Genomic DNA, 25,072 nt, shown 5'->3' on the forward strand with positions numbered 1-25,072 from the left:
AGGCGGTGACGTATTTCAGAAATCACCTGCCGATTCGTAGTGTTTTGTCGTTTTCAAAGTCTTCTTGGCAAACTTGGTTAGCACATTCTCCCTCAAACTGAGTTAATTACTGCATTTTCGTTCCATTACAGTAGTTTAAAAGGCTTAAGGAAGCATCTTTGTCACAACAGAAAGGTAGTTTGAAAATTGGGCTGGCGACATAACAAAAAAAAAACAGTAAGGGAGCCAACAGCACCCGGGTTTCCCAGGCGGTCACCCATCCAAGTACTAGCCGGGCCCGATGATGCTTAACTTCGGTGATCGGACGAGAACCGGTGTATTCATCATGGTATGGCCGTTGGCGCTCATCTAATGTAGGAGCACGGCAGAATTCGCGTTCGGCTTTTCTCCCAACACACAAAATGTTAGTTTTCGGCCGCATTTGACGAAAGCGCTTCCTTCCGCAACCGCCAGTTCCTCGAGGACGGCGCGGGGAGGCACGCCCAGCGTCCCAGCAGAGTGACGGCCGAATTGGCGGGCGCACCGCCGCGTGTGTTAGACGCACTGCTGCTCGTTGCACCCCCTGTCATTCGCTGGGCGCGTGCAGCCTTCGACACTAGCGGAGGACGCATCTTGTCCCTGGTGTTCAGCGGAGGGCCTGTGCGGGGTGTGGCAGTGTCGTGCTGGAGGGCCCACTGGTAGCGATGTGGGCTTCCTCGCCTCGCCACGCCTCGCCTCGCCTCGCCTCACACCAGGTGTCTGCGTAGTTTGCAGTGCATTCGCACCATTCCTATCCCTGTCCCTGTCCCCGTCCCGACTTGTCCCGACTTTGCTCGACTGCCGCTCGCTGCCGCTCGGGTCGTGGTCCATATGACAGCGCAAGCACGACAAACGTCTGCGGGACGAGACGAGACGAGACGAGACGACTAAGGAATAAATTCGTGGTTACAAATCAAATTTGGAACTCAACACACCTACACATCAATAGGCGGTGACGTATTTCAGAAATCACCTGCCGATTCGTACTATTTTGTCGTTTTCAAAGTCTTCTTGGCAAACTTGGTTAGCACATTCTCCCTCAAACTGAGTTAATTACTGCATTTTCGTTCCATTACAGTAGTTTAAAAGGCTTAAGGAAGCATCTTTGTCACAACAGAAAGGTAGTTTGAAAATTGGGCTGGCGACATAACAAAAAAAAAACAGTAAGGGAGCCAACAGCACCCGGGTTTCCCAGGCGGTCACCCATCCAAGTACTAGCCGGGCCCGATGATGCTTAACTTCGGTGATCGGACGAGAACCGGTGTATTCATCATGGTATGGCCGTTGGCGCTCATCTAATGTAGGAGCACGGCAGAATTCGCGTTCGGCTTTTCTCCCAACACACAAAATGTTAGTTTTCGGCCGCATTTGACGAAAGCGCTTCCTTCCGCAACCGCCAGTTGCTCGAGGACGGCGCGGGGAGGCGCGCCCGGCGTCCCAGCAGAGTGACGGCCGAATTGGCGGGCGCACCGCCGCGTGTGTGAGACGCACTGCTGCTCGTTGCACCCCCTGTCATTCGCTGGGCGCGTGCAGCCTTCGACACTAGCGGAGGACGCATCTTGTCCCTGGTGTTCAGCGGAGGGCCTGTGCGGGGTGTGGCAGTGTCGTGCTGGAGGGCCCACTGGTAGCGATGTGGGCTTCCTCGCCTCGCCACGCCTCGCCTCGCCTCGCCTCACACCAGGTGTCTGCGTAGTTTGCAGTGCATTCGCACCATTCCTATCCCTGTCCCTGTCCCCGTCCCGACTTGTCCCGACTTTGCTCGACTGCCGCTCGCTGCCGCTCGGGTCGTGGTCCATATGACAGCGCAAGCACGACAAACGTCTGCGGGACGAGACGAGACGAGACGAGACGACTAAGGAATAAATTCGTGGTTACAAATCAAATTTGGAACTCAACACACCTACACATCAATAGGCGGTGACGTATTTCAGAAATCACCTGCCGATTCGTACTATTTTGTCGTTTTCAAAGTCTTCTTGGCAAACTTGGTTAGCACATTCTCCCTCAAACTGAGTTAATTACTGCATTTTCGTTCCATTACAGTAGTTTAAAAGGCTTAAGGAAGCATCTTTGTCACAACAGAAAGGTAGTTTGAAAATTGGGCTGGCGACATAACAAAAAAAAAACAGTAAGGGAGCCAACAGCACCCGGGTTTCCCAGGCGGTCACCCATCCAAGTACTAGCCGGGCCCGATGATGCTTAACTTCGGTGATCGGACGAGAACCGTGTATTCATCATGGTATGGCCGTTGGCGCTCATCTAATGTAGGAGCACGGCAGAATTCGCGTTCGGCTTTTCTCCCAACACACAAAATGTTAGTTTTCGGCCGCATTTGACGAAAGCGCTTCCTTCCGCAACCGCCAGTTGCTCGAGGACAGCGCGGGGAGGCGCGCCCGGCGTCCCAGCAGAGTGACGGCCGAATTGGCGGGCGCACCGCCGCGTGTGTGAGACGCACTGCTGCTCGTTGCACCCCCTGTCATTCGCTGGGCGCGTGCAGCCTTAGACACTAGACGAGGACGCATCTTGTCCCTGGTGTTCAGCGGAGGGCCTGTGCGGGGTGTGGCAGTGTCGTGCTGGAGGGCCCACTGGTAGCGATGTGGGCTTCCTCGCCTCGCCTCGCCTCGCCTCGCCTCACACCAGGTGTCTGCGTAAGTTTGCAGTGCATTCGCACCATTCCTATCCCTGTCCCTGTCCCCGTCCCGACTTGTCCCGACTTTGCTCGACTGCCTCTCGCTGCCGCTCGGGTCGTAGTCCATATGACAGCGCAAGCACGACAAACGTCTGCGGGACGAGACGAGACGAGACGACTAAGGAATAAATTCGTGGTTACAAATCAAATTTGGAACTCTACACTCCTACACAACAATAGGCGGTGACGTATTTCAGAAATCACCTGCCGATTCGTAGTGTTTTGTCGTTTTCAAAGTCTTCTTGGCAAACTTGGTTAGCACATTCTCCCTCAAACTGAGTTAATTACTGCATTTTCGTTCCATTACAGTAGTTTAAAAGGCTTAAGGAAGCATCTTTGTCACAACAGAAAGGTAGTTTGAAAATTGGGCTGGCGACATAACAAAAAAAAAACAGTAAGGGAGCCAACAGCACCCGGGTTTCCCAGGCGGTCACCCATCCAAGTACTAGCCGGGCCCGATGATGCTTAACTTCGGTGATCGGACGAGAACCGGTGTATTCATCATGGTATGGCCGTTGGCGCTCATCTAATGTAGGAGCACGGCATAATTCGCGTTCGGCTTTTCTCCCAACACACAAAATGTTAGTTTTCGGCCGCATTTGACGAAAGCGCTTCCTTCCGCAACCGCCAGTTCCTCGAGGACGGCGCGGGGAGGCACGCCCAGCGTCCCAGCAGAGTGACGGCCGAATTGGCGGGCGCACCGCCGCGTGTGTTAGACGCACTGCTGCTCGTTGCACCCCCTGTCATTCGCTGGGCGCGTGCAGCCTTCGACACTAGCGGAGGACGCATCTTGTCCCTGGTGTTCAGCGGAGGGCCTGTGCGGGGTGTGGCAGTGTCGTGCTGGAGGGCCCACTGGTAGCGATGTGGGCTTCCTCGCCTCGCCACGCCTCGCCTCGCCTCGCCTCACACCAGGTGTCTGCGTAGTTTGCAGTGCATTCGCACCATTCCTATCCCTGTCCCTGTCCCCGTCCCGACTTGTCCCGACTTTGCTCGACTGCCGCTCGCTGCCGCTCGGGTCGTGGTCCATATGACAGCGCAAGCACGACAAACGTCTGCGGGACGAGACGAGACGAGACGAGACGACTAAGGAATAAATTCGTGGTTACAAATCAAATTTGGAACTCAACACACCTACACATCAATAGGCGGTGACGTATTTCAGAAATCACCTGCCGATTCGTACTATTTTGTCGTTTTCAAAGTCTTCTTGGCAAACTTGGTTAGCACATTCTCCCTCAAACTGAGTTAATTACTGCATTTTCGTTCCATTACAGTAGTTTAAAAGGCTTAAGGAAGCACCTTTGTCACAACAGAAAGGTAGTTTGAAAATTGGGCTGGCGACATAACAAAAAAAAAACAGTAAGGGAGCCAACAGCACCCGGGTTTCCCAGGCGGTCACCCATCCAAGTACTAGCCGGGCCCGATGATGCTTAACTTCGGTGATCGGACGAGAACCGGTGTATTCATCATGGTACGGCCGTTGGCGCTCATCTAATGTAGGAGCACGGCAGAATTCGCGTTCGGCTTTTCTCCCAACACACAAAATGTTAGTTTTCGGCCGCATTTGACGAAAGCGCTTCCTTCCGCAACCGCCAGTTGCTCGAGGACGGCGCGGGGAGGCGCGCCCGGCGTCCCAGCAGAGTGACGGCCGAATTGGCGGGCGCACCGCCGCGTGTGTGAGACGCACTGCTGCTCGTTGCACCCCCTGTCATTCGCTGGGCGCGTGCAGCCTTCGACACTAGCGGAGGACGCATCTTGTCCCTGGTGTTCAGCGGAGGGCCTGTGCGGGGTGTGGCAGTGTCGTGCTGGAGGGCCCACTGGTAGCGATGTGGGCTTCCTCGCCTCGCCACGCCTCGCCTCGCCTCGCCTCACACCAGGTGTCTGCGTAGTTTGCAGTGCATTCGCACCATTCCTATCCCTGTCCCTGTCCCCGTCCCGACTTGTCCCGACTTTGCTCGACTGCCGCTCGCTGCCGCTCGGGTCGTGGTCCATATGACAGCGCAAGCACGACAAACGTCTGCGGGACGAGACGAGACGAGACGAGACGACTAAGGAATAAATTCGTGGTTACAAATCAAATTTGGAACTCAACACACCTACACATCAATAGGCGGTGACGTATTTCAGAAATCACCTGCCGATTCGTACTATTTTGTCGTTTTCAAAGTCTTCTTGGCAAACTTGGTTAGCACATTCTCCCTCAAACTGAGTTAATTACTGCATTTTCGTTCCATTACAGTAGTTTAAAAGGCTTAAGGAAGCATCTTTGTCACAACAGAAAGGTAGTTTGAAAATTGGGCTGGCGACATAACAAAAAAAAAACAGTAAGGGAGCCAACAGCACCCGGGTTTCCCAGGCGGTCACCCATCCAAGTACTAGCCGGGCCCGATGATGCTTAACTTCGGTGATCGGACGAGAACCGTGTATTCATCATGGTATGGCCGTTGGCGCTCATCTAATGTAGGAGCACGGCAGAATTCGCGTTCGGCTTTTCTCCCAACACACAAAATGTTAGTTTTCGGCCGCATTTGACGAAAGCGCTTCCTTCCGCAACCGCCAGTTGCTCGAGGACAGCGCGGGGAGGCGCGCCCGGCGTCCCAGCAGAGTGACGGCCGAATTGGCGGGCGCACCGCCGCGTGTGTGAGACGCACTGCTGCTCGTTGCACCCCCTGTCATTCGCTGGGCGCGTGCAGCCTTAGACACTAGCGGAGGACGCATCTTGTCCCTGGTGTTCAGCGGAGGGCCTGTGCGGGGTGTGGCAGTGTCGTGCTGGAGGGCCCACTGGTAGCGATGTGGGCTTCCTCGCCTCGCCTCGCCTCGCCTCGCCTCACACCAGGTGTCTGCGTAAGTTTGCAGTGCATTCGCACCATTCCTATCCCTGTCCCTGTCCCCGTCCCGACTTGTCCCGACTTTGCTCGACTGCCTCTCGCTGCCGCTCGGGTCGTAGTCCATATGACAGCGCAAGCACGACAAACGTCTGCGGGACGAGACGAGACGAGACGACTAAGGAATAAATTCGTGCTTACAAATCAAATTTGGAACTCTACACTCCTACACAACAATAGGCGGTGACGTATTTCAGAAATCACCTGCCGATTCGTAGTGTTTTGTCGTTTTCAAAGTCTTCTTGGCAAACTTGGTTAGCACATTCTCCCTCAAACTGAGTTAATTACTGCATTTTCGTTCCATTACAGTAGTTTAAAAGGCTTAAGGAAGCATCTTTGTCACAACAGAAAGGTAGTTTGAAAATTGGGCTGGCGACATAACAAAAAAAAACAGTAAGGGAGCCAACAGCACCCGGGTTTCCCAGGCGGTCACCCATCCAAGTACTAGCCGGGCCCGATGATGCTTAACTTCGGTGATCGGACGAGAACCGGTGTATTCATCATGGTATGGCCGTTGGCGCTCATCTAATGTAGGAGCACGGCATAATTCGCGTTCGGCTTTTCTCCCAACACACAAAATGTTAGTTTTCGGCCGCATTTGACGAAAGCGCTTCCTTCCGCAACCGCCAGTTCCTCGAGGACGGCGCGGGGAGGCACGCCCAGCGTCCCAGCAGAGTGACGGCCGAATTGGCGGGCGCACCGCCGCGTGTGTTAGACGCACTGCTGCTCGTTGCACCCCCTGTCATTCGCTGGGCGCGTGCAGCCTTCGACACTAGCGGAGGACGCATCTTGTCCCTGGTGTTCAGCGGAGGGCCTGTGCGGGGTGTGGCAGTGTCGTGCTGGAGGGCCCACTGGTAGCGATGTGGGCTTCCTCGCCTCGCCACGCCTCGCCTCGCCTCGCCTCACACCAGGTGTCTGCGTAGTTTGCAGTGCATTCGCACCATTCCTATCCCTGTCCCTGTCCCCGTCCCGACTTGTCCCGACTTTGCTCGACTGCCGCTCGCTGCCGCTCGGGTCGTGGTCCATATGACAGCGCAAGCACGACAAACGTCTGCGGGACGAGACGAGACGAGACGAGACGACTAAGGAATAAATTCGTGGTTACAAATCAAATTTGGAACTCAACACACCTACACATCAATAGGCGGTGACGTATTTCAGAAATCACCTGCCGATTCGTACTATTTTGTCGTTTTCAAAGTCTTCTTGGCAAACTTGGTTAGCACATTCTCCCTCAAACTGAGTTAATTACTGCATTTTCGTTCCATTACAGTAGTTTAAAAGGCTTAAGGAAGCACCTTTGTCACAACAGAAAGGTAGTTTGAAAATTGGGCTGGCGACATAACAAAAAAAAAACAGTAAGGGAGCCAACAGCACCCGGGTTTCCCAGGCGGTCACCCATCCAAGTACTAGCCGGGCCCGATGATGCTTAACTTCGGTGATCGGACGAGAACCGGTGTATTCATCATGGTATGGCCGTTGGCGCTCATCTAATGTAGGAGCACGGCAGAATTCGCGTTCGGCTTTTCTCCCAACACACAAAATGTTAGTTTTCGGCCGCATTTGACGAAAGCGCTTCCTTCCGCAACCGCCAGTTGCTCGAGGACGGCGCGGGGAGGCGCGCCCGGCGTCCCAGCAGAGTGACGGCCGAATTGGCGGGCGCACCGCCGCGTGTGTGAGACGCACTGCTGCTCGTTGCACCCCCTGTCATTCGCTGGGCGCGTGCAGCCTTCGACACTAGCGGAGGACGCATCTTGTCCCTGGTGTTCAGCGGAGGGCCTGTGCGGGGTGTGGCAGTGTCGTGCTGGAGGGCCCACTGGTAGCGATGTGGGCTTCCTCGCCTCGCCACGCCTCGCCTCGCCTCGCCTCACACCAGGTGTCTGCGTAGTTTGCAGTGCATTCGCACCATTCCTATCCCTGTCCCTGTCCCCGTCCCGACTTGTCCCGACTTTGCTCGACTGCCGCTCGCTGCCGCTCGGGTCGTGGTCCATATGACAGCGCAAGCACGACAAACGTCTGCGGGACGAGACGAGACGAGACGAGACGACTAAGGAATAAATTCGTGGTTACAAATCAAATTTGGAACTCAACACACCTACACATCAATAGGCGGTGACGTATTTCAGAAATCACCTGCCGATTCGTACTATTTTGTCGTTTTCAAAGTCTTCTTGGCAAACTTGGTTAGCACATTCTCCCTCAAACTGAGTTAATTACTGCATTTTCGTTCCATTACAGTAGTTTAAAAGGCTTAAGGAAGCATCTTTGTCACAACAGAAAGGTAGTTTGAAAATTGGGCTGGCGACATAACAAAAAAAAAACAGTAAGGGAGCCAACAGCACCCGGGTTTCCCAGGCGGTCACCCATCCAAGTACTAGCCGGGCCCGATGATGCTTAACTTCGGTGATCGGACGAGAACCGTGTATTCATCATGGTATGGCCGTTGGCGCTCATCTAATGTAGGAGCACGGCAGAATTCGCGTTCGGCTTTTCTCCCAACACACAAAATGTTAGTTTTCGGCCGCATTTGACGAAAGCGCTTCCTTCCGCAACCGCCAGTTGCTCGAGGACAGCGCGGGGAGGCGCGCCCGGCGTCCCAGCAGAGTGACGGCCGAATTGGCGGGCGCACCGCCGCGTGTGTGAGACGCACTGCTGCTCGTTGCACCCCCTGTCATTCGCTGGGCGCGTGCAGCCTTAGACACTAGACGAGGACGCATCTTGTCCCTGGTGTTCAGCGGAGGGCCTGTGCGGGGTGTGGCAGTGTCGTGCTGGAGGGCCCACTGGTAGCGATGTGGGCTTCCTCGCCTCGCCTCGCCTCGCCTCGCCTCACACCAGGTGTCTGCGTAAGTTTGCAGTGCATTCGCACCATTCCTATCCCTGTCCCTGTCCCCGTCCCGACTTGTCCCGACTTTGCTCGACTGCCTCTCGCTGCCGCTCGGGTCGTAGTCCATATGACAGCGCAAGCACGACAAACGTCTGCGGGACGAGACGAGACGAGACGACTAAGGAATAAATTCGTGGTTACAAATCAAATTTGGAACTCTACACTCCTACACAACAATAGGCGGTGACGTATTTCAGAAATCACCTGCCGATTCGTAGTGTTTTGTCGTTTTCAAAGTCTTCTTGGCAAACTTGGTTAGCACATTCTCCCTCAAACTGAGTTAATTACTGCATTTTCGTTCCATTACAGTAGTTTAAAAGGCTTAAGGAAGCATCTTTGTCACAACAGAAAGGTAGTTTGAAAATTGGGCTGGCGACATAACAAAAAAAAAACAGTAAGGGAGCCAACAGCACCCGGGTTTCCCAGGCGGTCACCCATCCAAGTACTAGCCGGGCCCGATGATGCTTAACTTCGGTGATCGGACGAGAACCGGTGTATTCATCATGGTATGGCCGTTGGCGCTCATCTAATGTAGGAGCACGGCATAATTCGCGTTCGGCTTTTCTCCCAACACACAAAATGTTAGTTTTCGGCCGCATTTGACGAAAGCGCTTCCTTCCGCAACCGCCAGTTCCTCGAGGACGGCGCGGGGAGGCACGCCCAGCGTCCCAGCAGAGTGACGGCCGAATTGGCGGGCGCACCGCCGCGTGTGTTAGACGCACTGCTGCTCGTTGCACCCCCTGTCATTCGCTGGGCGCGTGCAGCCTTCGACACTAGCGGAGGACGCATCTTGTCCCTGGTGTTCAGCGGAGGGCCTGTGCGGGGTGTGGCAGTGTCGTGCTGGAGGGCCCACTGGTAGCGATGTGGGCTTCCTCGCCTCGCCACGCCTCGCCTCGCCTCGCCTCACACCAGGTGTCTGCGTAGTTTGCAGTGCATTCGCACCATTCCTATCCCTGTCCCTGTCCCCGTCCCGACTTGTCCCGACTTTGCTCGACTGCCGCTCGCTGCCGCTCGGGTCGTGGTCCATATGACAGCGCAAGCACGACAAACGTCTGCGGGACGAGACGAGACGAGACGAGACGACTAAGGAATAAATTCGTGGTTACAAATCAAATTTGGAACTCAACACACCTACACATCAATAGGCGGTGACGTATTTCAGAAATCACCTGCCGATTCGTACTATTTTGTCGTTTTCAAAGTCTTCTTGGCAAACTTGGTTAGCACATTCTCCCTCAAACTGAGTTAATTACTGCATTTTCGTTCCATTACAGTAGTTTAAAAGGCTTAAGGAAGCACCTTTGTCACAACAGAAAGGTAGTTTGAAAATTGGGCTGGCGACATAACAAAAAAAAAACAGTAAGGGAGCCAACAGCACCCGGGTTTCCCAGGCGGTCACCCATCCAAGTACTAGCCGGGCCCGATGATGCTTAACTTCGGTGATCGGACGAGAACCGGTGTATTCATCATGGTACGGCCGTTGGCGCTCATCTAATGTAGGAGCACGGCAGAATTCGCGTTCGGCTTTTCTCCCAACACACAAAATGTTAGTTTTCGGCCGCATTTGACGAAAGCGCTTCCTTCCGCAACCGCCAGTTGCTCGAGGACGGCGCGGGGAGGCGCGCCCGGCGTCCCAGCAGAGTGACGGCCGAATTGGCGGGCGCACCGCCGCGTGTGTGAGACGCACTGCTGCTCGTTGCACCCCCTGTCATTCGCTGGGCGCGTGCAGCCTTCGACACTAGCGGAGGACGCATCTTGTCCCTGGTGTTCAGCGGAGGGCCTGTGCGGGGTGTGGCAGTGTCGTGCTGGAGGGCCCACTGGTAGCGATGTGGGCTTCCTCGCCTCGCCACGCCTCGCCTCGCCTCGCCTCACACCAGGTGTCTGCGTAGTTTGCAGTGCATTCGCACCATTCCTATCCCTGTCCCTGTCCCCGTCCCGACTTGTCCCGACTTTGCTCGACTGCCGCTCGCTGCCGCTCGGGTCGTGGTCCATATGACAGCGCAAGCACGACAAACGTCTGCGGGACGAGACGAGACGAGACGAGACGACTAAGGAATAAATTCGTGGTTACAAATCAAATTTGGAACTCAACACACCTACACATCAATAGGCGGTGACGTATTTCAGAAATCACCTGCCGATTCGTACTATTTTGTCGTTTTCAAAGTCTTCTTGGCAAACTTGGTTAGCACATTCTCCCTCAAACTGAGTTAATTACTGCATTTTCGTTCCATTACAGTAGTTTAAAAGGCTTAAGGAAGCATCTTTGTCACAACAGAAAGGTAGTTTGAAAATTGGGCTGGCGACATAACAAAAAAAAAACAGTAAGGGAGCCAACAGCACCCGGGTTTCCCAGGCGGTCACCCATCCAAGTACTAGCCGGGCCCGATGATGCTTAACTTCGGTGATCGGACGAGAACCGTGTATTCATCATGGTATGGCCGTTGGCGCTCATCTAATGTAGGAGCACGGCAGAATTCGCGTTCGGCTTTTCTCCCAACACACAAAATGTTAGTTTTCGGCCGCATTTGACGAAAGCGCTTCCTTCCGCAACCGCCAGTTGCTCGAGGACAGCGCGGGGAGGCGCGCCCGGCGTCCCAGCAGAGTGACGGCCGAATTGGCGGGCGCACCGCCGCGTGTGTGAGACGCACTGCTGCTCGTTGCACCCCCTGTCATTCGCTGGGCGCGTGCAGCCTTAGACACTAGCGGAGGACGCATCTTGTCCCTGGTGTTCAGCGGAGGGCCTGTGCGGGGTGTGGCAGTGTCGTGCTGGAGGGCCCACTGGTAGCGATGTGGGCTTCCTCGCCTCGCCTCGCCTCGCCTCGCCTCACACCAGGTGTCTGCGTAAGTTTGCAGTGCATTCGCACCATTCCTATCCCTGTCCCTGTCCCCGTCCCGACTTGTCCCGACTTTGCTCGACTGCCTCTCGCTGCCGCTCGGGTCGTAGTCCATATGACAGCGCAAGCACGACAAACGTCTGCGGGACGAGACGAGACGAGACGACTAAGGAATAAATTCGTGCTTACAAATCAAATTTGGAACTCTACACTCCTACACAACAATAGGCGGTGACGTATTTCAGAAATCACCTGCCGATTCGTAGTGTTTTGTCGTTTTCAAAGTCTTCTTGGCAAACTTGGTTAGCACATTCTCCCTCAAACTGAGTTAATTACTGCATTTTCGTTCCATTACAGTAGTTTAAAAGGCTTAAGGAAGCATCTTTGTCACAACAGAAAGGTAGTTTGAAAATTGGGCTGGCGACATAACAAAAAAAAACAGTAAGGGAGCCAACAGCACCCGGGTTTCCCAGGCGGTCACCCATCCAAGTACTAGCCGGGCCCGATGATGCTTAACTTCGGTGATCGGACGAGAACCGGTGTATTCATCATGGTATGGCCGTTGGCGCTCATCTAATGTAGGAGCACGGCATAATTCGCGTTCGGCTTTTCTCCCAACACACAAAATGTTAGTTTTCGGCCGCATTTGACGAAAGCGCTTCCTTCCGCAACCGCCAGTTCCTCGAGGACGGCGCGGGGAGGCACGCCCAGCGTCCCAGCAGAGTGACGGCCGAATTGGCGGGCGCACCGCCGCGTGTGTTAGACGCACTGCTGCTCGTTGCACCCCCTGTCATTCGCTGGGCGCGTGCAGCCTTCGACACTAGCGGAGGACGCATCTTGTCCCTGGTGTTCAGCGGAGGGCCTGTGCGGGGTGTGGCAGTGTCGTGCTGGAGGGCCCACTGGTAGCGATGTGGGCTTCCTCGCCTCGCCACGCCTCGCCTCGCCTCGCCTCACACCAGGTGTCTGCGTAGTTTGCAGTGCATTCGCACCATTCCTATCCCTGTCCCTGTCCCCGTCCCGACTTGTCCCGACTTTGCTCGACTGCCGCTCGCTGCCGCTCGGGTCGTGGTCCATATGACAGCGCAAGCACGACAAACGTCTGCGGGACGAGACGAGACGAGACGAGACGACTAAGGAATAAATTCGTGGTTACAAATCAAATTTGGAACTCAACACACCTACACATCAATAGGCGGTGACGTATTTCAGAAATCACCTGCCGATTCGTACTATTTTGTCGTTTTCAAAGTCTTCTTGGCAAACTTGGTTAGCACATTCTCCCTCAAACTGAGTTAATTACTGCATTTTCGTTCCATTACAGTAGTTTAAAAGGCTTAAGGAAGCACCTTTGTCACAACAGAAAGGTAGTTTGAAAATTGGGCTGGCGACATAACAAAAAAAAAACAGTAAGGGAGCCAACAGCACCCGGGTTTCCCAGGCGGTCACCCATCCAAGTACTAGCCGGGCCCGATGATGCTTAACTTCGGTGATCGGACGAGAACCGGTGTATTCATCATGGTACGGCCGTTGGCGCTCATCTAATGTAGGAGCACGGCAGAATTCGCGTTCGGCTTTTCTCCCAACACACAAAATGTTAGTTTTCGGCCGCATTTGACGAAAGCGCTTCCTTCCGCAACCGCCAGTTGCTCGAGGACGGCGCGGGGAGGCGCGCCCGGCGTCCCAGCAGAGTGACGGCCGAATTGGCGGGCGCACCGCCGCGTGTGTGAGACGCACTGCTGCTCGTTGCACCCCCTGTCATTCGCTGGGCGCGTGCAGCCTTCGACACTAGCGGAGGACGCATCTTGTCCCTGGTGTTCAGCGGAGGGCCTGTGCGGGGTGTGGCAGTGTCGTGCTGGAGGGCCCACTGGTAGCGATGTGGGCTTCCTCGCCTCGCCACGCCTCGCCTCGCCTCGCCTCACACCAGGTGTCTGCGTAGTTTGCAGTGCATTCGCACCATTCCTATCCCTGTCCCTGTCCCCGTCCCGACTTGTCCCGACTTTGCTCGACTGCCGCTCGCTGCCGCTCGGGTCGTGGTCCATATGACAGCGCAAGCACGACAAACGTCTGCGGGACGAGACGAGACGAGACGAGACGACTAAGGAATAAATTCGTGGTTACAAATCAAATTTGGAACTCAACACACCTACACATCAATAGGCGGTGACGTATTTCAGAAATCACCTGCCGATTCGTACTATTTTGTCGTTTTCAAAGTCTTCTTGGCAAACTTGGTTAGCACATTCTCCCTCAAACTGAGTTAATTACTGCATTTTCGTTCCATTACAGTAGTTTAAAAGGCTTAAGGAAGCATCTTTGTCACAACAGAAAGGTAGTTTGAAAATTGGGCTGGCGACATAACAAAAAAAAAACAGTAAGGGAGCCAACAGCACCCGGGTTTCCCAGGCGGTCACCCATCCAAGTACTAGCCGGGCCCGATGATGCTTAACTTCGGTGATCGGACGAGAACCGTGTATTCATCATGGTATGGCCGTTGGCGCTCATCTAATGTAGGAGCACGGCAGAATTCGCGTTCGGCTTTTCTCCCAACACACAAAATGTTAGTTTTCGGCCGCATTTGACGAAAGCGCTTCCTTCCGCAACCGCCAGTTGCTCGAGGACAGCGCGGGGAGGCGCGCCCGGCGTCCCAGCAGAGTGACGGCCGAATTGGCGGGCGCACCGCCGCGTGTGTGAGACGCACTGCTGCTCGTTGCACCCCCTGTCATTCGCTGGGCGCGTGCAGCCTTAGACACTAGCGGAGGACGCATCTTGTCCCTGGTGTTCAGCGGAGGGCCTGTGCGGGGTGTGGCAGTGTCGTGCTGGAGGGCCCACTGGTAGCGATGTGGGCTTCCTCGCCTCGCCTCGCCTCGCCTCGCCTCACACCAGGTGTCTGCGTAAGTTTGCAGTGCATTCGCACCATTCCTATCCCTGTCCCTGTCCCCGTCCCGACTTGTCCCGACTTTGCTCGACTGCCTCTCGCTGCCGCTCGGGTCGTAGTCCATATGACAGCGCAAGCACGACAAACGTCTGCGGGACGAGACGAGACGAGACGACTAAGGAATAAATTCGTGCTTACAAATCAAATTTGGAACTCTACACTCCTACACAACAATAGGCGGTGACGTATTTCAGAAATCACCTGCCGATTCGTAGTGTTTTGTCGTTTTCAAAGTCTTCTTGGCAAACTTGGTTAGCACATTCTCCCTCAAACTGAGTTAATTACTGCATTTTCGTTCCATTACAGTAGTTTAAAAGGCTTAAGGAAGCATCTTTGTCACAACAGAAAGGTAGTTTGAAAATTGGGCTGGCGACATAACAAAAAAAAACAGTAAGGGAGCCAACAGCACCCGGGTTTCCCAGGCGGTCACCCATCCAAGTACTAGCCGGGCCCGATGATGCTTAACTTCGGTGATCGGACGAGAACCGGTGTATTCATCATGGTATGGCCGTTGGCGCTCATCTAATGTAGGAGCACGGCATAATTCGCGTTCGGCTTTTCTCCCAACACACAAAATGTTAGTTTTCGGCCGCATTTGACGAAAGCGCTTCCTTCCGCAACCGCCAGTTCCTCGAGGACGGCGCGGGGAGGCACGCCCAGCGTCCCAGCAGAGTGACGGCCGAATTGGCGGGCGCACCGCCGCGTGTGTTAGACGCACTGCTGCTCGTTGCACCCCCTGTCATTCGCTGGGCGCGTGCAGCCTTCGACACTAGCGGAGGACGCATCTTGTCCCTGGTGTTCAGCGGAGGGCCTGTGCGGGGTGTGGCAGTGTCGTGCTGGAGGGCCCACTGGTAGCGATGTGGGTTTCCTCGCCTCGCCACGCCTCGCCTCGCCTCGCCTCACACCAGGTGTCTGCGTAGTTTGCAGTGCATTCGCACCATTCCTATCCCTGTCCCTGTCCCCGTCCCGACTTGTCCCGACTTTGCTCGACTGCCGCTCGCTGCCGCTCGGGTCGTGGTCCATATGACAGCGCAAGCACGACAAACGTCTGCGGGACGAGACGAGACGAGACGAGACGACTAAGGAATAAATTCGTGGTTACAAATCAAATTTGGAACTCAACACACCTACACATCAATAGGCGGTGACGTATTTCAGAAATCACCTGCCGATTCGTACTATTTTGTCTTTTTCAAAGTCTTCTTGGCAAACTTGGTTAGCACATTCTCCCTCAAACTGAGTTAATTACTGCATTTTCGTTCCATTACAGTAGTTTAAAAGGCTTAAGGAAGCACCTTTGTCACAACAGAAAGGTAGTTTGAAAATTGGGCTGGCGACATAACAAAAAAAAAACAGTAAGGGAGCCAACAGCACCCGGGTTTCCCAGGCGGTCACCCATCCAAGTACTAGCCGGGCCCGATGATGCTTAACTTCGGTGATCGGACGAGAACCGGTGTATTCATCATGGTATGGCCGTTGGCGCTCATCTAATGTAGGAGCACGGCAGAATTCGCGTTCGGCTTTTCTCCCAACACACAAAATGTTAGTTTTCGGCCGCATTTGACGAAAGCGCTTCCTTCCGCAACCGCCAGTTGCTCGAGGACGGCGCGGGGAGGCGCGCCCGGCGACCCAGCAGAGTGACGGCCGAATTGGCGGGCGCACCGCCGCGTGTGTGAGACGCACTGCTGCTCGTTGCACCCCCTGTCATTCGCTGGGCGCGTGCAGCCTTAGACACTAGCGGAGGACGCATCTTGTCCCTGGTGTTCAGCGGAGGGCCTGTGCGGGGTGTGGCAGTGTCGTGCTGGAGGGCCCACTGGTAGCGATGTGGGCTTCCTCGCCTCGCCTCGCCTCGCCTCGCCTCACACCAGGTGTCTGCGTAAGTTTGCAGTGCATTCGCACCATTCCTATCCCTGTCCCTGTCCCCGTCCCGACTTAACCCGACTTTGCTCGACTGCCTCTCGCTGCCGCTCGGGTCGTAGTCCATATGACAGCGCAAGCACGACAAACGTCTGCGGGACGAGACGAGACGAGACGACTAAGGAATAAATTCGTGGTTACAAATCAAATTTGGAACTCTACACTCCTACACAACAATAGGCGGTGACGTATTTCAGAAATCACCTGCCGATTCGTAGTGTTTTGTCGTTTTCAAAGTCTTCTTGGCAAACTTGGTTAGCACATTCTCCCTCAAACTGAGTTAATTACTGCATTTTCGTTCCATTACAGTAGTTTAAAAGGCTTAAGGAAGCATCTTTGTCACAACAGAAAGGTAGTTTGAAAATTGGGCTGGCGACATAACAAAAAAAAAACAGTAAGGGAGCCAACAGCACCCGGGTTTCCCAGGCGGTCACCCATCCAAGTACTAGCCGGGCCCGATGATGCTTAACTTCGGTGATCGGACGAGAACCGGTGTATTCATCATGGTATGGCCGTTGGCGCTTATCTAATGTAGGAGCACGGCAGAATTCGCGTTCGGCTTTTCTCCCAACACACAAAATGTTAGTTTTCGGCCGCATCTGACGAAAGCGCTTCCTTCCGCAACCGCCAGTTGCTCGAGGACGGCGCGGGGAGGCGCGCCCGGCGTCCCAGCAGAGTGACGGCCGAATTGGCGGGCGCACCGCCGCGTGTGTGAGACGCACTGCTGCTCGTTGCACCCCCTGTCATTCGCTGGGCGCGTGCAGCCTTCGACACTAGCGGAGGACGCATCTTGTCCCTGGTGTTCAGCGGAGGGCCTGTGCGGGGTGTGGCAGTGTCGTGCTGGAGGGCCCACTGGTAGCGATGTGGGCTTCCTCGCCTCGCCACGCCTCGCCTCGCCTCGCCTCACACCAGGTGTCTGCGTAGTTTGCAGTGCATTCGCACCATTCCTATCCCTGTCCCTGTCCCCGTCCCGACTTGTCCCGACTTTGCTCGACTGCCGCTCGCTGCCGCTCGGGTCGTGGTCCATATGACAGCGCAAGCACGACAAACGTCTGCGGGACGAGACGAGACGAGACGAGACGACTAAGGAATAAATTCGTGGTTACAAATCAAATTTGGAACTCAACACACCTACACATCAATAGGCGGTGACGTATTTCAGAAATCACCTGCCGATTCGTACTATTTTGTCGTTTTCAAAGTCTTCTTGGCAAACTTGGTTAGCACATTCTCCCTCAAACTGAGTTAATTACTGCATTTTCGTTCCATTACAGTAGTTTAAAAGGCTTAAGGAAGCATCTTTGTCACAACAGAAAGGTAGTTTGAAAATTGGGCTGGCGACATAACAAAAAAAAAACAGTAAGGGAACCAACAGCACCCGGGTTTCCCAGGCGGTCACCCATCCAAGTACTAGCCGGGCCCGATGATGCTTAACTTCGGTGATCGGACGAGAACCGTGTATTCATCATGGTATGGCCGTTGGCGCTCATCTAATGTAGGAGCACGGCAGAATTCGCGTTCGGCTTTTCTCCCAACACACAAAATGTTAGTTTTCGGCCGCATTTGACGAAAGCGCTTCCTTCCGCAACCGCCAGTTGCTCGAGGACAGCGCGGGGAGGCGCGCCCGGCGTCCCAGCAGAGTGACGGCCGAATTGGCGGGCGCACCGCCGCGTGTGTGAGACGCACTGCTGCTCGTTGCACCCCCTGTCATTCGCTGGGCGCGTGCAGCCTTAGACACTAGCGGAGGACGCATCTTGTCCCTGGTGTTCAGCGGAGGGCCTGTGCGGGGTGTGGCAGTGTCGTGCTGGAGGGCCCACTGGTAGCGATGTGGGCTTCCTCGCCTCGCCTCGCCTCGCCTCGCCTCACACCAGGTGTCTGCGTAAGTTTGCAGTGCATTCGCACCATTCCTATCCCTGTCCCTGTCCCCGTCCCGACTTGTCCCGACTTTGCTCGACTGCCTCTCGCTGCCGCTCGGGTCGTAGTCCATATGACAGCGCAAGCACGACAAACGTCTGCGGGACGAGACGAGACGAGACGACTAAGGAATAAATTCGTGGTTACAAATCAAATTTGGAACTCTACACTCCTACACAACAATAGGCGGTGACGTATTTCAGAAATCACCTGCCGATTCGTAGTGTTTTGTCGTTTTCAAAGTCTTCTTGGCAAACTTGGTTAGCACATTCTCCCTCAAACTGAGTTAATTACTGCATTTTCGTTCCATTACAGTAGTTTAAAAGGCTTAAGGAAGCATCTTTGTCACAACAGAAAGGTAGTTTGAAAATTGGGCTGGCGACATAACAAAAAAAAAAACAGTAAGGGAGCCAACAGCACCCGGGTTTCCCAGGCGGTCACCCATCCAAGTACTAGCCGGGCCCGATGATGCTTAACTTCGGTGATCGGACGAGAACCGGTGTATTCATCATGGTATGGCCGTTGGCGCTCATCTAATGTAGGAGCACGGCATAATTCGCGTTCGGCTTTTCTCCCAACACACAAAATGTTAGTTTTCGGCCGCATTTGACGAAAGCGCTTCCTTCCGCAACCGCCAGTTCCTCGAGGACGGCGCGGGGAGGCACGCCCAGCGTCCCAGCAGAGTGACGGCCGAATTGGCGGGCGCACCGCCGCGTGTGTTAGACGCACTGCTGCTCGTTGCACCCCCTGTCATTCGCTGGGCGCGTGCAGCCTTCGACACTAGCGGAGGACGCATCTTGTCCCTGGTGTTCAGCGGAGGGCCTGTGCGGGGTGTGGCAGTGTCGTGCTGGAGGGCCCACTGGTAGCGATGTGGGCTTCCTCGCCTCGCCACGCCTCGCCTCGCCTCGCCTCACACCAGGTGTCTGCGTAGTTTGCAGTGCATTCGCACCATTCCTATCCCTGTCCCTGTCCCCGTCCCGACTTGTCCCGACTTTGCTCGACTGCCGCTCGCTGCCGCTCGGGTCGTGGTCCATATGACAGCGCAAGCACGACAAACGTCTGCGGGACGAGACGAGACGAGACGAGACGACTAAGGAATAAATTCGTGGTTACAAATCAAATTTGGAACTCAACACACCTACACATCAATAGGCGGTGACGTATTTCAGAAATCACCTGCCGATTCGTACTATTTTGTCGTTTTCAAAGTCTTCTTGGCAAACTTGGTTAGCACATTCTCCCTCAAACTGAGTTAATTACTGCATTTTCGTTCCATTACAGTAGTTTAAAAGGCTTAAGGAAGCATCTTTGTCACAACAGAAAGGTAGTTTGAAAATTGGGCTGGCGACATAACAAAAAAAAAACAGTAAGGGAACCAACAGCACCCGGGTTTCCCAGGCGGTCACCCATCCAAGTACTAGCCGGGCCCGATGGTGCTTAACTTCGGTGATCGGACGAGAACCGTGTATTCATCATGGTATGGCCGTTGGCGCTCATCTAATGTAGGAGCACGGCAGAATTCGCGTTCGGCTTTTCTCCCAACACACAAAATGTTAGTTTTCGGCCGCATTTGACGAAAGCGCTTCCTTCCGCAACCGCCAGTTGCTCGAGGACAGCGCGGGGAGGCGCGCCCGGCGTCCCAGCAGAGTGACGGCCGAATTGGCGGGCGCACCGCCGCGTGTGTGAGACGCACTGCTGCTCGTTGCACCCCCTGTCATTCGCTGGGCGCGTGCAGCCTTAGACACTAGCGGAGGACGCATCTTGTCCCTGGTGTTCAGCGGAGGGCCTGTGCGGGGTGTGGCAGTGTCGTGCTGGAGGGCCCACTGGTAGCGATGTGGGCTTCCTCGCCTCGCCTCGCCTCGCCTCGCCTCACACCAGGTGTCTGCGTAAGTTTGCAGTGCATTCGCACCATTCCTATCCCTGTCCCTGTCCCCGTCCCGACTTGTCCCGACTTTGCTCGACTGCCTCTCGCTGCCGCTCGGGTCGTAGTCCATATGACAGCGCAAGCACGACAAACGTCTGCGGGACGAGACGAGACGAGACGACTAAGGAATAAATTCGTGGTTACAAATCAAATTTGGAACTCTACACTCCTACACAACAATAGGCGGTGACGTATTTCAGAAATCACCTGCCGATTCGTAGTGTTTTGTCGTTTTCAAAGTCTTCTTGGCAAACTTGGTTAGCACATTCTCCCTCAAACTGAGTTAATTACTGCATTTTCGTTCCATTACAGTAGTTTAAAAGGCTTAAGGAAGCATCTTTGTCACAACAGAAAGGTAGTTTGAAAATTGGGCTGGCGACATAACAAAAAAAAAACAGTAAGGGAGCCAACAGCACCCGGGTTTCCCAGGCGGTCACCCATCCAAGTACTAGCCGGGCCCGATGATGCTTAACTTCGGTGATCGGACGAGAACCGGTGTATTCATCATGGTATGGCCGTTGGCGCTCATCTAATGTAGGAGCACGGCATAATTCGCGTTCGGCTTTTCTCCCAACACACAAAATGTTAGTTTTCGGCCGCATTTGACGAAAGCGCTTCCTTCCGCAACCGCCAGTTCCTCGAGGACGGCGCGGGGAGGCACGCCCAGCGTCCCAGCAGAGTGACGGCCGAATTGGCGGGCGCACCGCCGCGTGTGTTAGACGCACTGCTGCTCGTTGCACCCCCTGTCATTCGCTGGGCGCGTGCAGCCTTCGACACTAGCGGAGGACGCATCTTGTCCCTGGTGTTCAGCGGAGGGCCTGTGCGGGGTGTGGCAGTGTCGTGCTGGAGGGCCCACTGGTAGCGATGTGGGCTTCCTCGCCTCGCCACGCCTCGCCTCGCCTCGCCTCACACCAGGTGTCTGCGTAGTTTGCAGTGCATTCGCACCATTCCTATCCCTGTCCCTGTCCCCGTCCCGACTTGTCCCGACTTTGCTCGACTGCCGCTCGCTGCCGCTCGGGTCGTGGTCCATATGACAGCGCAAGCACGACAAACGTCTGCGGGACGAGACGAGACGAGACGAGACGACTAAGGAATAAATTCGTGGTTACAAATCAAATTTGGAACTCAACACACCTACACATCAATAGGCGGTGACGTATTTCAGAAATCACCTGCCGATTCGTACTATTTTGTCGTTTTCAAAGTCTTCTTGGCAAACTTGGTTAGCACATTCTCCCTCAAACTGAGTTAATTACTGCATTTTCGTTCCATTACAGTAGTTTAAAAGGCTTAAGGAAGCACCTTTGTCACAACAGAAAGGTAGTTTGAAAATTGGGCTGGCGACATAACAAAAAAAAAACAGTAAGGGAGCCAACAGCACCCGGGTTTCCCAGGCGGTCACCCATCCAAGTACTAGCCGGGCCCGATGATGCTTAACTTCGGTGATCGGACGAGAACCGGTGTATTCATCATGGTATGGCCGTTGGCGCTCATCTAATGTAGGAGCACGGCAGAATTCGCGTTCGGCTTTTCTCCCAACACACAAAATGTTAGTTTTCGGCCGCATTTGACGAAAGCGCTTCCTTCCGCAACCGCCAGTTGCTCGAGGACGGCGCGGGGAGGCGCGCCCGGCGACCCAGCAGAGTGACGGCCGAATTGGCGGGCGCACCGCCGCGTGTGTGAGACGCACTGCTGCTCGTTGCACCCCCTGTCATTCGCTGGGCGCGTGCAGCCTTAGACACTAGCGGAGGACGCATCTTGTCCCTGGTGTTCAGCGGAGGGCCTGTGCGGGGTGTGGCAGTGTCGTGCTGGAGGGCCCACTGGTAGCGATGTGGGCTTCCTCGCCTCGCCTCGCCTCGCCTCGCCTCACACCAGGTGTCTGCGTAAGTTTGCAGTGCATTCGCACCATTCCTATCCCTGTCCCTGTCCCCCCGACTTTGCTCGACTGCCGCTCGCTGCCGCTCGGGTCGTAGTCCATATGACAGCGCAAGCACGACAAACGTCTGCGGGACGAGACGAGACGAGACGACTAAGGAATAAATTCGTGGTTACAAATCAAATTTGGAACTCTACACTCCTACACAACAATAGGCGGTGACGTATTTCAGAAATCACCTGCCGATTCGTAGTGTTTTGTCGTTTTCAAAGTCTTCTTGGCAAACTTGGTTAGCACATTCTCCCTCAAACTGAGTTAATTACTGCATTTTCGTTCCATTACAGTAGTTTAAAAGGCTTAAGGAAGCATCTTTGTCACAACAGAAAGGTAGTTTGAAAATTGGGCTGGCGACATAACAAAAAAAAAACAGTAAGGGAGCCAACAGCACCCGGGTTTCCCAGGCGGTCACCCATCCAAGTACTAGCCGGGCCCGATGATGCTTAACTTCGGTGATCGGACGAGAACCGGTGTATTCATCATGGTATGGCCGTTGGCGCTCATCTAATGTAGGAGCACGGCAGAATTCGCGTTCGGCTTTTCTCCCAACACACAAAATGTTAGTTTTCGGCCGCATTTGACGAAAGCGCTTCCTTCCGCAACCGCCAGTTGCTCGAGGACAGCGCGGGGAGGCGCGCCCGGCGTCCCAGCAGAGTGACGGCCGAATTGGCGGGCGCACCGCCGCGTGTGTGAGACGCACTGCTGCTCGTTGCACCCCCTGTCATTCGCTGGGCGCGTGCAGCCTTCGACACTAGCGGAGGACGCATCTTGTCCCTGGTGTTCAGCGGAGGGCCTGTGCGGGGTGTGGCAGTGTCGTGCTGGAGGGCCCACTGGTAGCGATGTGGGCTTCCTCGCCTCGCCTCGCCTCGCCTCGCCTCACACCAGGTGTCTGCGTAAGTTTGCAGTGCATTCGCACCATTCCTATCCCTGTCCCTGTCCCCGTCCCGACTTGTCCCGACTTTGCTCGACTGCCTCTCGCTGCCGCTCGGGTCGTAGTCCATATGACAGCGAAAGCACGACAAACGTCTGCGGGACGAGACGAGACGAGACGACTAAGGAATAAATTCGTGGTTACAAATCAAATTTGGAACTCTACACTCCTACACAACAATAGGCGGTGACGTATTTCAGAAATCACCTGCCGATTCGTAGTGTTTTGTCGTTTTCAAAGTCTTCTTGGCAAACTTGGTTAGCACATTCTCCCTCAAACTGAGTTAATTACTGCATTTTCGTTCCATTACAGTAGTTTAAAAGGCTTAAGGAAGCATCTTTGTCACAACAGAAAGGTAGTTTGAAAATTGGGCTGGCGACATAACAAAAAAAAAACAGTAAGGGAGCCAACAGCACCCGGGTTTCCCAGGCGGTCACCCATCCAAGTACTAGCCGGGCCCGATGATGCTTAACTTCGGTGATCGGACGAGAACCGGTGTATTCATCATGGTATGGCCGTTGGCGCTCATCTAATGTAGGAGCACGGCAGAATTCGCGTTCGGCTTTTCTCCCAACACACAAAATGTTAGTTTTCGGCCGCATTTGACGAAAGCGCTTCCTTCCGCAACCGCCAGTTCCTCGAGGACGGCGCGGGGAGGCACGCCCAGCGTCCCAGCAGAGTGACGGCCGAATTGGCGGGCGCACCGCCGCGTGTGTTAGACGCACTGCTGCTCGTTGCACCCCCTGTCATTCGCTGGGCGCGTGCAGCCTTCGACACTAGCGGAGGACGCATCTTGTCCCTGGTGTTCAGCGGAGGGCCTGTGCGGGGTGTGGCAGTGTCGTGCTGGAGGGCCCACTGGTAGCGATGTGGGCTTCCTCGCCTCGCCACGCCTCGCCTCGCCTCGCCTCACACCAGGTGTCTGCGTAGTTTGCAGTGCATTCGCACCATTCCTATCCCTGTCCCTGTCCCCGTCCCGACTTGTCCCGACTTTGCTCGACTGCCGCTCGCTGCCGCTCGGGTCGTGGTCCATATGACAGCGCAAGCACGACAAACGTCTGCGGGACGAGACGAGACGAGACGAGACGACTAAGGAATAAATTCGTGGTTACAAATCAAATTTGGAACTCAACACACCTACACATCAATAGGCGGTGACGTATTTCAGAAATCACCTGCCGATTCGTACTATTTTGTCGTTTTCAAAGTCTTCTTGGCAAACTTGGTTAGCACATTCTCCCTCAAACTGAGTTAATTACTGCATTTTCGTTCCATTACAGTAGTTTAAAAGGCTTAAGGAAGCACCTTTGTCACAACAGAAAGGTAGTTTGAAAATTGGGCTGGCGACATAACAAAAAAAAAAAACAGTAAGGGAGCCAACAGCACCCGGGTTTCCCAGGCGGTCACCCATCCAAGTACTAGCCGGGCCCGATGATGCTTAACTTCGGTGATCGGACGAGAACCGGTGTATTCATCATGGTATGGCCGTTGGCGCTCATCTAATGTAGGAGCACGGCAGAATTCGCGTTCGGCTTTTCTCCCAACACACAAAATGTTAGTTTTCGGCCGCATTTGACGAAAGCGCTTCCTTCCGCAACCGCCAGTTGCTCGAGGACGGCGGGGGAGGCGCGCCCGGCGACCCAGCAGAGTGACGGCCGAATTGGCGGGCGCACCGCCGCGTGTGTGAGACGCACTGCTGCTCGTTGCACCCCCTGTCATTCGCTGGGCGCGTGCAGCCTTAGACACTAGCGGAGGACGCATCTTGTCCCTGGTGTTCAGCGGAGGGCCTGTGCGGGGTGTGGCAGTGTCGTGCTGGAGGGCCCACTGGTAGCGATGTGGGCTTCCTCGCCTCGCCTCGCCTCGCCTCGCCTCACACCAGGTGTCTGCGTAAGTTTGCAGTGCATTCGCACCATTCCTATCCCTGTCCCTGTCCCCGTCCCGACTTGTCCCGACTTTGCTCGACTGCCGCTCGCTGCCGCTCGGGTCGTAGTCCATATGACAGCGCAAGCACGACAAACGTCTGCGGGACGAGACGAGACGAGACGACTAAGGAATAAATTCGTGGTTACAAATCAAATTTGGAACTCTACACTCCTACACAACAATAGGCGGTGACGTATTTCAGAAATCACCTGCCGATTCGTAGTGTTTTGTCGTTTTCAAAGTCTTCTTGGCAAACTTGGTTAGCACATTCTCCCTCAAACTGAG

The 25,072-nt window shown here is 54.7% G+C and overlaps 26 non-coding genes across 26 annotated transcripts; all 26 read right to left on the minus strand.

Moving 5' to 3' along the window:
• Window positions 1–223: 223 nt before the first annotated feature.
• LOC126118309 (5S ribosomal RNA) lies at window positions 224–342 on the minus strand. The gene has a single exon (XR_007525742.1). It is a non-coding gene; the product is annotated as a 5S ribosomal RNA (ribosomal RNA).
• An 846-nt stretch (window positions 343–1,188) lies between these two features.
• LOC126118310 (5S ribosomal RNA) lies at window positions 1,189–1,307 on the minus strand. Its single transcript, XR_007525743.1, has one exon. It is a non-coding gene; the product is annotated as a 5S ribosomal RNA (ribosomal RNA).
• Window positions 1,308–2,153: 846 nt separating this feature from the next.
• Window positions 2,154–2,271, minus strand: LOC126118278 (5S ribosomal RNA). The gene has a single exon (XR_007525714.1). It is a non-coding gene; the product is annotated as a 5S ribosomal RNA (ribosomal RNA).
• Window positions 2,272–3,108: 837 nt separating this feature from the next.
• Window positions 3,109–3,227, minus strand: LOC126118311 (5S ribosomal RNA). The gene has a single exon (XR_007525744.1). It is a non-coding gene; the product is annotated as a 5S ribosomal RNA (ribosomal RNA).
• Window positions 3,228–4,073: 846 nt separating this feature from the next.
• Window positions 4,074–4,192, minus strand: LOC126118234 (5S ribosomal RNA). Its single transcript, XR_007525674.1, has one exon. It is a non-coding gene; the product is annotated as a 5S ribosomal RNA (ribosomal RNA).
• An 846-nt stretch (window positions 4,193–5,038) lies between these two features.
• On the minus strand, window positions 5,039–5,156 carry LOC126118279 (5S ribosomal RNA). The gene has a single exon (XR_007525715.1). It is a non-coding gene; the product is annotated as a 5S ribosomal RNA (ribosomal RNA).
• An 836-nt stretch (window positions 5,157–5,992) lies between these two features.
• LOC126118312 (5S ribosomal RNA) lies at window positions 5,993–6,111 on the minus strand. The gene has a single exon (XR_007525745.1). It is a non-coding gene; the product is annotated as a 5S ribosomal RNA (ribosomal RNA).
• Window positions 6,112–6,957: 846 nt separating this feature from the next.
• LOC126118313 (5S ribosomal RNA) lies at window positions 6,958–7,076 on the minus strand. The gene has a single exon (XR_007525746.1). It is a non-coding gene; the product is annotated as a 5S ribosomal RNA (ribosomal RNA).
• Window positions 7,077–7,922: 846 nt separating this feature from the next.
• On the minus strand, window positions 7,923–8,040 carry LOC126118281 (5S ribosomal RNA). Its single transcript, XR_007525717.1, has one exon. It is a non-coding gene; the product is annotated as a 5S ribosomal RNA (ribosomal RNA).
• An 837-nt stretch (window positions 8,041–8,877) lies between these two features.
• Window positions 8,878–8,996, minus strand: LOC126118314 (5S ribosomal RNA). Its single transcript, XR_007525747.1, has one exon. It is a non-coding gene; the product is annotated as a 5S ribosomal RNA (ribosomal RNA).
• Window positions 8,997–9,842: 846 nt separating this feature from the next.
• Window positions 9,843–9,961, minus strand: LOC126118235 (5S ribosomal RNA). The gene has a single exon (XR_007525675.1). It is a non-coding gene; the product is annotated as a 5S ribosomal RNA (ribosomal RNA).
• Window positions 9,962–10,807: 846 nt separating this feature from the next.
• On the minus strand, window positions 10,808–10,925 carry LOC126118282 (5S ribosomal RNA). The gene has a single exon (XR_007525718.1). It is a non-coding gene; the product is annotated as a 5S ribosomal RNA (ribosomal RNA).
• Window positions 10,926–11,761: 836 nt separating this feature from the next.
• LOC126118315 (5S ribosomal RNA) lies at window positions 11,762–11,880 on the minus strand. Its single transcript, XR_007525748.1, has one exon. It is a non-coding gene; the product is annotated as a 5S ribosomal RNA (ribosomal RNA).
• Window positions 11,881–12,726: 846 nt separating this feature from the next.
• Window positions 12,727–12,845, minus strand: LOC126118236 (5S ribosomal RNA). Its single transcript, XR_007525676.1, has one exon. It is a non-coding gene; the product is annotated as a 5S ribosomal RNA (ribosomal RNA).
• Window positions 12,846–13,691: 846 nt separating this feature from the next.
• Window positions 13,692–13,809, minus strand: LOC126118284 (5S ribosomal RNA). Its single transcript, XR_007525719.1, has one exon. It is a non-coding gene; the product is annotated as a 5S ribosomal RNA (ribosomal RNA).
• Window positions 13,810–14,645: 836 nt separating this feature from the next.
• Window positions 14,646–14,764, minus strand: LOC126118317 (5S ribosomal RNA). Its single transcript, XR_007525749.1, has one exon. It is a non-coding gene; the product is annotated as a 5S ribosomal RNA (ribosomal RNA).
• Window positions 14,765–15,610: 846 nt separating this feature from the next.
• On the minus strand, window positions 15,611–15,729 carry LOC126118318 (5S ribosomal RNA). Its single transcript, XR_007525750.1, has one exon. It is a non-coding gene; the product is annotated as a 5S ribosomal RNA (ribosomal RNA).
• Window positions 15,730–16,566: 837 nt separating this feature from the next.
• Window positions 16,567–16,685, minus strand: LOC126118320 (5S ribosomal RNA). The gene has a single exon (XR_007525752.1). It is a non-coding gene; the product is annotated as a 5S ribosomal RNA (ribosomal RNA).
• Window positions 16,686–17,531: 846 nt separating this feature from the next.
• Window positions 17,532–17,649, minus strand: LOC126118288 (5S ribosomal RNA). The gene has a single exon (XR_007525723.1). It is a non-coding gene; the product is annotated as a 5S ribosomal RNA (ribosomal RNA).
• Window positions 17,650–18,487: 838 nt separating this feature from the next.
• On the minus strand, window positions 18,488–18,606 carry LOC126118321 (5S ribosomal RNA). Its single transcript, XR_007525753.1, has one exon. It is a non-coding gene; the product is annotated as a 5S ribosomal RNA (ribosomal RNA).
• Window positions 18,607–19,452: 846 nt separating this feature from the next.
• On the minus strand, window positions 19,453–19,570 carry LOC126118289 (5S ribosomal RNA). The gene has a single exon (XR_007525724.1). It is a non-coding gene; the product is annotated as a 5S ribosomal RNA (ribosomal RNA).
• Window positions 19,571–20,407: 837 nt separating this feature from the next.
• LOC126118322 (5S ribosomal RNA) lies at window positions 20,408–20,526 on the minus strand. The gene has a single exon (XR_007525754.1). It is a non-coding gene; the product is annotated as a 5S ribosomal RNA (ribosomal RNA).
• An 846-nt stretch (window positions 20,527–21,372) lies between these two features.
• Window positions 21,373–21,491, minus strand: LOC126118323 (5S ribosomal RNA). Its single transcript, XR_007525755.1, has one exon. It is a non-coding gene; the product is annotated as a 5S ribosomal RNA (ribosomal RNA).
• Window positions 21,492–22,315: 824 nt separating this feature from the next.
• On the minus strand, window positions 22,316–22,434 carry LOC126118324 (5S ribosomal RNA). The gene has a single exon (XR_007525756.1). It is a non-coding gene; the product is annotated as a 5S ribosomal RNA (ribosomal RNA).
• An 837-nt stretch (window positions 22,435–23,271) lies between these two features.
• Window positions 23,272–23,390, minus strand: LOC126118325 (5S ribosomal RNA). Its single transcript, XR_007525757.1, has one exon. It is a non-coding gene; the product is annotated as a 5S ribosomal RNA (ribosomal RNA).
• An 848-nt stretch (window positions 23,391–24,238) lies between these two features.
• On the minus strand, window positions 24,239–24,357 carry LOC126118326 (5S ribosomal RNA). Its single transcript, XR_007525758.1, has one exon. It is a non-coding gene; the product is annotated as a 5S ribosomal RNA (ribosomal RNA).
• Window positions 24,358–25,072: the final 715 nt, after the last annotated feature.

The sequence above is a fragment of the Schistocerca cancellata genome, unplaced genomic scaffold, assembly GCF_023864275.1.
Source record: "Schistocerca cancellata isolate TAMUIC-IGC-003103 unplaced genomic scaffold, iqSchCanc2.1 HiC_scaffold_350, whole genome shotgun sequence".
In the NCBI taxonomy this organism is placed as follows: domain Eukaryota; kingdom Metazoa; phylum Arthropoda; class Insecta; order Orthoptera; family Acrididae; genus Schistocerca; species Schistocerca cancellata.